Genomic DNA, 13,100 nt, shown 5'->3' with positions numbered 1-13,100 from the left:
CGGCAGCCTGGCGGTGCCACCCTCTGGGATGTGGCACAGGGGACACGTGGTGGTGGCCGAGCCTCGAGCCGGGCTCAGCCACATCCAGAGGCCCCAGAGTGGGACGAAGGCGCTGGATTTAGGGACAAAAAGCTAAAAAAAGCCTCCAGAAGGGCCGCAGAGGCTCCCCAAGGCGCTGCCGGCGGCTCCGGCCGCTCTGCTGCCCACGCCAGGAGCAGAGGGCGGCGCTGCCCAAAATAATTCCTGGGGGAGATCCAAACCCCAAAGCCACGGCCTGGAGACGCTCCAGGGCTTTGGGGTTTGCTTCCCCAGAGCCAGCCCTGGGCTCCAGCGGGCAGAGCTGCTCCTGGTGCCAACCCAGAGCCCCCAAAGCCCCAAACTTCATCCCTGTCCCATCACAGAGCCTGGCCTGGCTGCTCCTGGTGCCAACCCAGACCCTCCAAACCCCCAAACTCCCTCCAGAGCCTGGCCCTGGGACAGGGAATGTGATCCCACAGGTCCTGCAGACCTCCCAGACCCCACAGATCCCCCAGACCCCACAGACCCCACAGATCCCCCAGACCCCACAGATTCTGCAGATCCCCCAGATCCCCCAGACCCCAGAGATCCCCCAGATCCCACAGATCCCACCCCTGTCCCAGCAGTTTCTCTCCCTGCCAGGCCGATCCACCCGGACCCAGTGCGGAAAATCCCTTCAGATTAATTAAAAGATTAATTAAAAGTGTGACTTCGGAGCTGAGCAGTCCGAGCCCATCCTGCTCCCTGTTCACACCCGGGCCTGGAATTGGGTTTAATTCTGTGGAATTGGGTTTAATTCCGTGGAACTGGGTTTAATTCTGTGGAATTGGGTTTAATTCCGTGGAACTGGGTTTAATTCTGTGGAATTGGGTTTAATTCTGCGGAACTGGGTTTAATTCTGTGGAACTGGGTTTAATTCTGTGGAACTGGGTTTAATTCTGCGGAATTGAGTTTAATTCTGTGGAATTGGGTTTAATTCCGTGCAGTTCAGCGCTCCAAGGGAATCAAGCCCGGCCACATCACAGCAGGCAGAGCTCCCGACAAACCCCTTTAATGTGGTTGAACTCCCCCTTTCAAAGGGAACGGGATCAACTTCCCCGATGTCCCCAGGGACTCAAACCCTGCCTGGGAAGGGAATTAAATCCCCCAGCAAACCCCGCCGGGAGCCGGGGCTGGGAGCCAGCCCGGGTTTGATTCCCTCTCCAGGGTGGATCCTGGCCGGGATCCGGGATCCCAGGGAGCCTCGGGGTGTGGGGATCAGCCGGATCGCGGCGGCGGCAGGGCAGGGATGCGGGAGCATCCCAGCGGAGATCCTGGGATGCCATCTACAGGGGTAACGCCGCTCAGCACCGGGGCCGGACCCCGGGAACGCCCGGCCGGGAACATCCCGGGAGCCCCGCGCCTGGAATGGGGCTCAGAGCTGCAGCTCCTGGGGTTCCCGGCCCAGCTCGGAGCGTTCCGGAGCCGCCGCATTCCAGAGATGCCCGCTGAGCTGGGAATGCCCCGGGCCAGGCGCTCCTCAATCCCGGAGCTGTGGGCTGGGAGAAGTTCGGAAGAACAGGTCGGGGCTGCCCGGGCGGGCTTGGGAAAGACGGGAGGGAGCAGAGGGGACCTGCCTGGGCTGTCACCTCCATGCCCGAGTGTCACCTCCGCTCCCGAGCGTCACCTCCGCTCCCGGCAGGTGGGGCTGGCACAGCCACAGGGATTCGGGAACGTTCCCCACACGGGGAATGTTTTTACTCCCTACACAGGGAATGTTTTTACTCCCCACACAGGGAATGGTTTTATTCCCCACACAGGGAATGGTTTCATTCCCGGCACCCCCGGCCCAGAGGGACCCCAGGAAGGTCACGGGAGGTTTTCCCAGTGGAGCTGAATTCCCAAAGACCTGAACCTGCCATGACCTCCTGGCCCCGAGTCGAGCTCCAGGAGCTGCTCTGTCCCAGCCCCACGGCGTGGGAAGAGCCAGGGAACAGCAGGATTCCCATATTCCCATATTCCAGGATTCCCATATTCCCATATTCCCAGATTCCAGGATTTCCATATTTCCATATTCCAGGATTCCCATATTCCCAGATTCCAGGATTAACAGATTCCAGGATTCCCATATTCACGGATTCCCAGATTCCTGAATTCCCAGATTCCAGGATTCCGATATTCCCAGATTCTCATATTCCCATACTCCCAGGTTCCCATATTCTCATATTCCCATATTCCCGGATTCCCAGATTCCCATATTCTCATATTCCCATTATTCCCATATTCTCATATTCCCATATTCCCAGATCCCCGGATTCCCAGATTCCCAGATTCCCATATTCCCAGATTCCCATATTCCCATATTCCCATATTCCCATATTCCCGGATTCCCCTCTGTCCGGGCAGCCAATCCAGAGCCGGATCCCATTCCAGAGGGATTTTTCCAGGAGCTTCCCGCGGCTCCAGCCCCGCGATCCCGGGATCCCGGCACGGCCCGGCCCCCGAGCCCCGCCCGGCTCCAGCCGGGATCCCCCGAGCGGCTCCCGGTGCTGCCGGGGCCGGCGGAGCTCAGCCGGGAGCCGCTCGGGGATGTGTCCGTGCCCACGAGGAAGGAAGCGCAGGGGATAAATCAGCTCCTTATCGGCATCCGCATCTGCGCAGGGATCCGAGCCCGCAGCTCTTCCTGCCAGCTCCGCCTCGGCCCGGCCCGTGCAGGGAGCGCAATTAGCGCCGCCTGCTAATGAGGGTTCAACCCGCAGCCGGCAGGGAATTGGCCCCGGCTCCTCTCCCCTTGGAACTGTTTGCTCAGGCACCACGGAGCTGCCAGCCAGGCCACCTATGGAGGAAGGAAAACACCGCTCCAGACTGCGCCGGCACCTCCCGGAGCCCTTATCTCATCCCCGGAGCCCTTATCTCATTCCCGAGACCTTATCTCATCTCATCCCGGAGTCTGGGAGCGCCTCTTCCCCAGGGATCTCCCTCCAAGCCCTGGCGCTCCTGGCTCGGGGAGTGGCACCGCGGGAGGGTGGAAAACAAAACGTCCCCGAGCTGGGCCAGGCCCTGCTCCCCCCGGATCCCCTTCCCTGGCCGGGAAAAGCAGGGAATGAGCACCGGGAGAGCATTGCCCGGCCCTGCCGCTGCCACCTGGGCTGTCCCCGGCTGTCACCTCACCCTGGGGGCACCTCTGGGCTGCCCCTGTGGGTGCCAGGCTGGGAGAGCCCCGCCAGGGCTGGAATTCCTGGTGGGCTCCGTCCTCCCCTTCCTGCTCTGGGACAGCAACAGCTCCCAAAATTCCCCATTTCCCCCTGTCCTGGCCTTGCTGTGCATCCCACGGGGAAATCCCAGGGATGGAGGCCCGGGAAGCTCTGGAGGGTGAGGAGGGAAATGTTGGAATTTCGGATCCAGGCCCAGTTTTGGAGCAGTCAGGATTAATCCCCGTCCTGCTCCTCACCCAGGGGAGGAAAGGACCTTTTCCAAACCTCATCCCGAGCTCCTGCTCCCCAGGCCCGATCAAAGGGGATCCCAGGATATTCCCTGGCTGGGAAGGTTTTCCTGCCCTCCCCGCCATGAGGAGGAGTTCAAAGCCCTCCTTTGTTTGTGGAGCCCTTTGAACGCCCGGCCCCCGCAGGGAAAAGCGTCCCTGGGAGCATTCCCTGGCCCTGGAATGCCGCCCCGAGCCTCAGTTTCCCCTCTGCCGTGTGGGGCTGGAGCATCCCCGAGGTTTCCTTGGGACCTGGGCCCATTCCAGGGCTCATTCCCTGCTTCCAGCACGGGCATTCCGTGGTTTTATGGGCTCGGGGTGTGCCTGGAGCTCCTGTCCTGAGGGGAAAGCCTGGAACGATCCCACCAGAGCCATTTGTCCCCAGACACACCCAGCGAGGAGGGGGAGCTTCCCAGATTTCCTGAAGGAAAATCCGAGAAAATTGAAAACTGAAAATGCTCTGAGCACCCCAAAGTCCAGGAGTGCCCCCGTGCCCCCTGCCCTGGCCGAGGCCTCTGCTCCAGGTGGGATTTGGGGAGAGAATTCCCGGCTGTTCCCTGCTCAGCCATTCCATGGGATCCCCGGGAGCAAAGTCCTGATCGGAGCTTTCCTGGCAGCTCCCAGGGTTCACGGAGACCCTGAACCTGCTCCGGGGTTTGGGGAATCCCATCCTCAATCCCCAGAGCATCTCCTGGGGCTGGGAAACCCCCCCGAGCCTGGATGTGATCCCAGAGAGGATCCCGGGTGTGTCCCGGGCACTCCTGCCAGCCCAGCGGGATTTATTTGGATTTATTTGGATTTATTGGGATTTATTGGGATTTATCGCCCCCTCCCCGAGATCAAACTGAGTCAGGAACTTTTCCAAGAGGTGGTTCCTGGAGCCTCCTGCTGCTGTGGGAAAGGCTGGAGCGATTTTCCTGCTTCCAGGGAGGGAAATCCCGACTGGAGCCTCCTCCCGATGGTGCCTCCTGAGGAGCGTGGGGAACAGGGAGGTCGGGACGGTGGGAAAAGACGCCAAAGCTGCTCCCAAATCCCACAGGAGAGGCTGACATCCCTCGGAACTGCAGCAGCGAAGAACCCCGGAGCTCCGGAAAGGGTTAATCCCATCCAGGTGAGTCCTTTCCAAGCCGAGCTCATCCCAGCCCGACCGCAGCCTCCAAACGCTGCCGGAAAAGCTCCGTGCGCTGCAAAGTCAGAACTTGTTCCCGAGGAGCGGCTCCAGTGTCACCTGTCAGGGCCGGGGACGCCTCCAGGGCTGTGGGATCGAGTTACGGGAGAGGAACCGCCGCTGGAATTGGCCGCAGCTCCCGGCCCGCCGCATTCCAGCTCAAAAAAAGGCGCCGGGCTTTGATCTCCCGCTCCGTCTGCACCGCACGGAGCCGGCGGGAGGGGCCCGAGCTGACAATTCCCTGCTCCAGCCTCCTCGCAGCGCCGGGAATCAAAGGCGAGGAGGGGCGGGATGAAAGCGGAGCCGGAGCCTGGCACCGGGGCAGATCCCACAAGGAGCCGGGCCCGGGCTCCTCTCGGCCAGGGAAGGCTCCAGGAGCCCGGCCCGGCTGGGAGAAGGGAATGGGAATGAGCCCGGAGAGGTTTCTGCGCTGCCCGGCTTTGAAGGGCGGCCAGGAGGGCTGGGAAACAGCGCGGCCGTGGCCTGGGAATGGGCTGGGATGGGCCCGGAGAGGGAATTGGGCTCCCGGGAGCCTCGAGGGGAGCCAGGGACGGCTCCGGGCTGGAGCCTCCTCACAGGGGCGTTCCCGGGCCAAAAGGGGCAAATCCGGGTCAGGGCTGTGCCCCCGGGGCTGTTCCCTAAACTGGGAGGCTCCAGAGGGCGCGAGCAGCTGGAGCACTGGGATGGGACTGGGATGGGACAGGGATGGGCTGGGATGGGATGGGATGGGACTGGGATGAGATGGGCCGGGTGGGATGGGCTGGGTGGGGCTGGGATGGGCTGGGATGGGATGGGATGGGCTGGGATGGGACTGGGATGGGACTGGGATGGGACTGGGATGGGCTGGGATGGGGCTGAGATGGGGTTGGATGGGGTTGGATGGGGCTGAGATGGGGTTGAATGGGGCTGGAATGGGTTGGGATGGAGTTGGATGGGGCTGGGATGGGGCTGAGATGGGCCTGGGATGGGCTGGATGGGACTGGATGGGATTTCCTGTCTCCTCCCTGGGCTTTCTGCACCACCCTGGGCAAACCCATTCGCCCTTTTTGTGCTGCTTTTTTTTTTTTTTGTGTTTTGTGCTTTGTCGGCGCAGTTCCCGCATCCCGGGGCCCATCCTGGTTCCTCTGGCATCATCCCTCCCTCTGCAGCGTCCCGCTCTCATTCCTGGACTCAGATTTCCACAACAATTCCCGATCTCGCAGCCGGCGAGGCGGAGATTCCACCTCCAAGCCCTCGGGGGCTGAGCTGCGGCTTCCCTGAGCTTCCGTGGCCGGGGGGGGATGAACCGTGCCGGGCTCGGGGAGCGCGGAGGGGCCCTGGGCTCGTTCCAAGCCCCGCTCCCCCGAGCCTGCTCCTACCTGCACACGGGAACGGGCCCGGGGAGCGCAGCCAGCCCCGGATTCCTTGGAATGCTGCGCGGGATCCTGGGTGACGCCGCTCGCACCGTGGGTGGCGGAGCCCCCGAGCGCCCCAAGGGCCAGGGTGGGTCAGGGGGGGCCGCTGCTCCACCCCCCCGCCCCAAATCCCGGGATTTGGGATCGTCGAGTCCAGCTCGGCACGGCCTGACCTTCCGCGGTGCTGGAGCCCGAGACATTCCCGCTCTTCCAGCCTTCCCTGGGGGATTTCACAATTCTTGGGAAAGTCCAGAGCGTCCCCTGCTCCTGAGCGGGCCCGGCTGGGCACGGGGTTAGACCGGGGTTAGACCGGGGTTAGACCGGGGTTAAACCGGGGTTAGACCGGGGTTAGACCGGGGTTAGACCGGGGTTTTGGGAAGCTCCTGCAGAGCTCCAAGGAGGTGGCAGCGACCCCACAGCCGCTCCCAGCTCCGTTCCCACCGTCCCGGGCCCGGGGCGAGGCTCCTGCCGCGGCTGCTGCTCCCGCAGACCTGCGGGCACCGCTGGGAAACCGCGGGATCCAAACAAAAAACACCGGGGCGGCTCCGTGCCGCGCCCCGAGGGCTCCGCTCCGAGGGCTCCCGGTCCCCGAGGGCTCCGGTCCTTTCTGGCTCCCGGTTCCGTTCGAGCTCCCGGTCCCTTCTGGCTCCCCGAGGGCTCCCGGTCCCTTCTGGCTCCCGGTTCCGTTCGGGCTCCCGGTTCCCCGAGGGCTCCCGGTTCTTTCTGGCTCCCCGTCCCCGCCTGCAAAGCCGGATCCAGCCGCGGATCCAGTGGGAATTAATCCAACCTGAGCATCTCCCATTTCCTCCAGCCGGGAATTCCTCCCTTCCCTTTCCCCCCCGAGCGTTCGGAATCCGAGGGTCTGGGAGCTGCAGCCACCGGGGCAGGTTCCCTGCAGTGGTCCCAGCCGTTCCTGTGCCTTTCTCCGGGCTCTGCATTCCCTGGCTGCGGTTGCCCCTCCCAAATCGGGGATCAGGGCAGTTCCACCCCGACCCCGGCACCTCTTCCCAGAAAAGAAGGAATTTTCTCACTGGGAAGAAGAAAAATTTCATTTTTGGTGTTTGGCTGGGAACGCATCCAGACACAAGGAAAGGAAAAAAAAAAAACAAAAAAAACCCAAACAATCCAAACCTCAACATTCCCCGTTCCAGATCCACTGGAAAAATAAAATTAATTCTTGGAAAGAGAGTGAAGGAAACGGTTTGGTCCCAGGCTGGTCCCAGTCCCAAACTGGCTTTGCTCCAGCACACACAGAGCCCATCCCAGGGGTTTCCCAGGGGAAGGAACCTCTGGAATCAGCGGTGGGAGATGGAATTCACGCCCTGGCTTTGGACACCCAGGAGCCTGGAAATTCCCGCGGCAGCTCCGGGCTGGGACGGGGCCGCGGCCCTCACTGGGGGAACTGGGATCCGAACGCGGCCGTTCCGGCAGCCCCGGGATGAATTCCTTGGAAAAGCGGGAACGGGGATGCTCCAGCGCTGGCCCCGGGGCTGAGCAGCAGGAGCGGGGGACGAGTCCCTCGGCAGCCAACCCAAACCTGGAGCGAATCCACCCCAAATTCCCCCTGGCGGGAGGAAGAGGCGCTCGCAGCCAGGAGCTCCCGGCCAGGAGCGCTCCCCGGCCCTGGCAGCCGCTCCCGGCCCCGCTGGAACGGCCCCGGGCCGGGAGAGGAGCGGGGTGAGCCCTCCCAGGGGGAATGCGGTGGGGTTGGGGTGAAAACCGAGGGAATTGGGGCTGCCTGAGCCCCCAGAGTGCAACAAAACCCTGTGTCCCTGTGTCCCTGTGTCCCTGTGTCCCTCTGTCCCTGTGTTCCTCTGTCCCTGTGTCCCTGTGTCCCTGTGTCCCTCTGTCCCTGTGTCCCTGTGTCCCTGTGTCCCTCTGTCCCTGTGTCCCTCTGTCCCTGTGTCCCTGTGTCCTTGTGTCACTCTGTCCCTGTGTCCCTGTGTTCCTCTGTCCCTCTGTCCCTGTGTTACTCTGTCCCTCTGTCCCTCTGTCCCTGTGTCCCTGTGTCCCTCTGTCCCTGTGTCCCTGTGTCCCTGTGTCCCTGTGTCCCTCTGTCCCTCTGTCCCTGTGTCCCTGTGTCCCTCTGTCCCTGTGTCCCTCTGTCCCTCTGTCCCTCTGTCCCTCTGTCCCTGTGTTCCTCTGTCCCTCTGTCCCTCTGTCCCTCTGTCCCTCTGTCCCTCTGTCCCTGTGTTCCTCTGTCCCTGTGTCCCTGTGTCCCTGTGTCCCTGTGTCCCTCTGTCCATGCCCAGCCCATCCCATTCCGGCTGTGGCTCCCCAGCCCCAATCCCAGTGGGAATTGTGGCTCCCCGGGATGGGTTTGGAGCCGGGACGAGCAGCAGGAGGATAAAAGGCTTTTCCTTTTTCCTGCCCAGCTAAATTTAAACCCGAGCCCCTTTCATGCGCTGGGGACGTAACTGGAAGCAGCTGAGCTGGGAATTCTGCTCCAGAGGCGGCTCCAGGGCTCCTGGGATGGGATGGGAGGGGATGGGATCCATGGGATGGATGGGATGGAATTAATGGGATGGGATGGGATGGGATCCATGGGATGGGATGGGATGGGATGGAATTAATGGGATGGGATGGGATCAATGGGAAGGGATGGGATCCATGGGATCAGTGGGGTGGGATGGGATGGGATCAATGGGATGGGATGGGATGGGATCCATGGGGTGGGATGGGATGGGATGGGATGGCATCCATGGGGTGGGATGGGATGGGATGGGATGGGGTGGGATGGGATGGGATGGGATGGGATGGGATGGGATCAGCCCAGGGATGGGGCCAAGGCTTGGGGCTGCTCCAGGGCAGCTCCCGGGGCTCTCTGGATCCAGCCCAGGGCTGGCTCAGCCCGGGCATTCCCAGCAGGAATGCAAAGGCAGCTCCACATCCCAAACCAGGAGCGTCCGTGCTGCTTTTCCAGCCCTGGATCCAAGGTTCCAAACCTGCTCCTGAGGGCATGGCTGTGGTCCCTCAGCCAGCTCCCCGTTGCAGGTGACAGCAAATCCCAAATTTTGCTCAGTGGAAAAAACTTCAGTTTGGTGAGTACAAAAATAAAATTTAAAGCGGCTTGAAAATAGGATTTCAGGAAAGAGAAACTTCAAACCAGGAGAAATCCCAATCCCAGGGCAGCTCTGGGAACAGCCCCCAGCAGCACTTCCAGCATCAAACCCATTTTTTTGGGGACAACCAGCTGGGAATTGGCCCCCAGAGGGACAAAGCACCCCCTGCTCCCCCAAACCCCCCGGTTTTCCCTGCCTGGCCCAGCCCAGCTCCCCCATCCCTCCCACACTGGGATCGCTGAGCTGGAGCTGGCCCGGGGCTCGCTGCCAGCCCTGGCCAGCGGCTCCTGCTCCTCCCGGCCCTTTGCAGGCCGGGATTTGCTGCTTCCCGAGCCCGGCACCTTCCCCGCTCATCCTGCGGGGGCAGCGGGCCCGGAACAGCGAGAGGAAGGGACGCCAAAAATATCCCGTAATTACAGAGGGACAGGGCTGGAGCCCGGCCGGGAAGAGGCAGCGCCAGGCTCTGCTCCTCGGGAGCAGCAGGGAGGAACATTTCGGGAAAGATCCTCCATGTCCTGAGCCCCAGAATCCCTGGAGTGGCTGCGGGAATTCCTGAGGGTGTCGGGAAAAGGAGAGAGCCCTGCGAGAGCTCTGGGCAGCCAAACAGCTCTGGGCTGGCCTGGGGTGTCCTGGGGTGTCCTGGGGTGTCCTGGCCTGGCCTGGGGTGTCCTGGGATGTCCTGGGATGTGCTTTTTTGGTGGAAAAATCTGATCCTGAGGCCATTTTTCTGCAAATTCCTATTTCTTTCTTCTCCCACTGGGATGGAGCCCAGGAGCCACAGCAGCAATTCCCGTTTTCTGTTCAGGATGTGGATCCATCCATGGATCTATCCATGGATTCATCCCTTTCTCCATGGATCCATCCATCATCCATCCATCCATCCATCCATCATCCATCCATCCATCCATGGATCCATCCATCATCTATCCATCCATCCATCCATCCATCCATCCATCCATCCATCCATCCATCCATCCATCCATCCCTTTCTCCATCCATCCATCATCCATGCATCCATGGATTCCATGGATCCCTCCCTCCCTCCCTCACCCCTGCAGTGACTCACAGGGAGCAGCAGCAGCTCCCGGTGAATCACCAGAACTTCCTGATCCAGCCGGATCTGCAGGCAGAGCTCCCCTGGGTGATCCCAGTGTCCCAGCCAGGCCCTGCTCTGCCCAAACAACACCAGGGCCCCGTGCAGAGAAACCTTTCCTGATGATCCCAGGACCTCGGGATGGTCATTGGGATTTCGGGATCCCACTCGGGATCGCTGGGTGATGATTCCTGGTGATCCCCCGATGATTCCCTGATGATTCCCTGATGATTCCCTGATGATTCCCTGATTCCCCACCAAGGCCCTGCCCAGCTGGGAATGGCTCAAACGCCCCGGCACAGCTCAGGAATTGTCCCTCTGCCCGTGCCCTTCCCACGTCCCCAAAATCCCTCTCTTTTTGTCCCGAATTCAGGGATAAATTCCGGCCAGAGCCACCCCGAGCTCCCGGCGGGAGTTTCCTGCCTTGCCCGGGGAAGCAGCACCCTCTGCTGCCCTTCCTGCAATCCCAGTCCCGCTGGAAAACTCGGGGAGGTTTTCCCTCACTGACACTTCCCAGGCACTTCAGCGCACCAGGAACTCGCCGGAATTGCCCAAAATCCCAAATTTTCCTGGGATCCTGCTCCTTCCCAGCTGCCCAGGGCTGAGGCTGGGCCTCCAGAGGTGGGAGAAGCCGCCTGATCCCAGCTCCCAGCTCAGGACAGGACGTGCCCAAACTGGGAGGACTGGGAACAGCGGGCGGTGATGAGGGGCTGGAATGGGTTTTCCTGGGAAAACGTGGATGCTCCATCCCTGGAAGGGTCCAAGGATGGGGCTTGGGGCAGCTTGGGATGGTGGAAGGTGGCTGGCCAGGGCAGGGGATTTAGGATCCCTCCATGCCAGGGGTGGGAATGGCTGGGATTTAGGATCCCTCCATTCCTGGAAGTGCCAATGGCCGGGATTTAGGATCCTTGCAATTGGGAATGATTGGGATTTAGGATCCTTGTATACCAGGGTGAAAATGGCCGGGATTTAGGATCCCTCCATCCCAAGGGTGGGAATGGCCGGGATTTAGGATCCCTCCATCCCAAGGGTGGGAATAGCCAGGATTTAGGATCCCTCCATCCCATGGGTGGGAATGGCCAGGATTTAGGATCCCTCCATGCCAGGGGTGGGAATAGCCTGGATTTAGGATCCCTCCATGCCAGGGGTGGGAATGGCTGGGATTTAGGATCCCTCCATTCCTGGAAGTGCCAATGGCCGGGATTTAGGATCCTTGCAATTGGGAATGATTGGGATTTAGGATCCTTGTATACCAGGGGTGGGAATGGCTGGGATTTAGGATCCTCCTTGCATCCCAGGGGTGGGAATGGCTGGGATTTAGGATCCCTCCATGCCAAGGGTGGGAATGGCCGGGATTTAGGATCCCTCCATCCCAGGGGTGGGAATAGCCAGGATTTAGGATCCCTCCATCCCAGGGGTGGGAATGGCCGGGATTTAGGATCCTTGCATCCCAGGGGTGGGAATGGCTGGGATTTAGGATCCCTCCATTCCTGGAAGTGCCAATGGCCGGGATTTAGGATCCTTGCAATTGGGAATGATTGGGATTTAGGATCCTTGCATCCCAGGGGTGGGATTGGCTGAGATTTAGGATCCCTCCATGCCAGGGGTGGGAATAGCCAGGATTTAGGATCCTTGCATCCCAGGGGTGGGAATAGCCAGGATTTAGGATCCCTCCATGCCAAGGGTGAGAATGGCTGGGATTTAGGATCCTTGCATCCCAGGGGTGGGAATAGCCAGGATTTAGGATCCCTCCATCCCAAACCATTCCAGAGCTGTGGTCCCAAAGCAGGCCCGGGCTCAGGAAGGTTCTGGCCCCCTGGGCTCTGCAGGGAGGTGCCAGCCCTGCCTGGGCTCTGCAGGGAGGTGCCAGCCCTGCCTGGCAGCTCCGGGGGCTGAGCTCTCCTGCAGGAAAAGCCACAGGAGCCTTTGGGATCCGTGGTTTCCTGGGGATGTTTTCTTTTCCCTCTCCTGGCTCCCGTTTTTCTCCTGCACCTCGGGCGGTTTTGGGGCCGCGTGGGCCGGGCTGGGGAGGGCAGGAAAGGCTGAGATAATGACAGGGGATGGTCCCAGGAATAGAGCTGCCCTGCCCTGGCCAGGAGAGGCTGTTCCAGCTCTTTCCATGGGTTTGGGACAGCGAGGGAGGGGCTGGGGCACAGGGATGGTCCCCATGGATGGAGGATGACAATAGGAACAGCTGAAGTCACCGCATGGATTTAGCTCCCGTCTCTTCCTCTGCTTCCCCCGGTTCCTTTTGGGAACATCAGTCCCTGTTCCCCACCACATCCTGCCCCAAACCAGCCCAGCAGAAAGGGAGAAGCCAGCAGGAATTCCAATCAGGAACCACAGAGCAGCTCCTGGAAATTCAGGGAGATCTCGGGGAATTCTCCTCCAGCAGCTTTCCCTCAGTGTGGGGAAAACTCCTCTGGTCCCAAGAACAGCCTCAGGTTGTGCCAGGAGAGGTTTAGGATGGGTATCAGGGGAAATTCCTTCATGGAAAAGGGGAAAACTCCATGTGGGGAAAACTCCTCTGGTCCCAAGAACAGCCTCAGGTGGTGCCAGGGGAGGTTTAGGATGGGTATCAGGGAAAATTCCTTCATGGAAAGGGGAAAATTCCATGTGGGGAAAACTCTGCTTGTCCCAAGAACAGCCTCAGGTGGTGCCAGGAGAGGTTTAGGATGAGTATCAGGGAAAATTCCTTCATGGAAAAGGGGAAAATTCTATGTGGGGAAAACTCCTCTGGTCCCAAGAACAGCCTGGAGTTCCAGGGGAGGTTTAGGATGGGTATCAGGGAAAATTCCTTCATGGAAAGAGTTCAAAGCACTTCAACTGTCCCGAGCAGGATTTTTGGGAAATACCCAAGGCCGAGGCTGCTGCAGTCCCAATCCCAAAACCCCCAGGCCTGGGT

Source organism: Agelaius phoeniceus, chromosome 26 (genome assembly GCF_051311805.1).
Source record: "Agelaius phoeniceus isolate bAgePho1 chromosome 26, bAgePho1.hap1, whole genome shotgun sequence".
Taxonomy (NCBI): Eukaryota; Metazoa; Chordata; class Aves; order Passeriformes; family Icteridae; genus Agelaius; species Agelaius phoeniceus.
The sequence above is the reverse complement of the archived record's forward strand: the minus strand, read 5'-3'. Positions refer to the sequence as shown.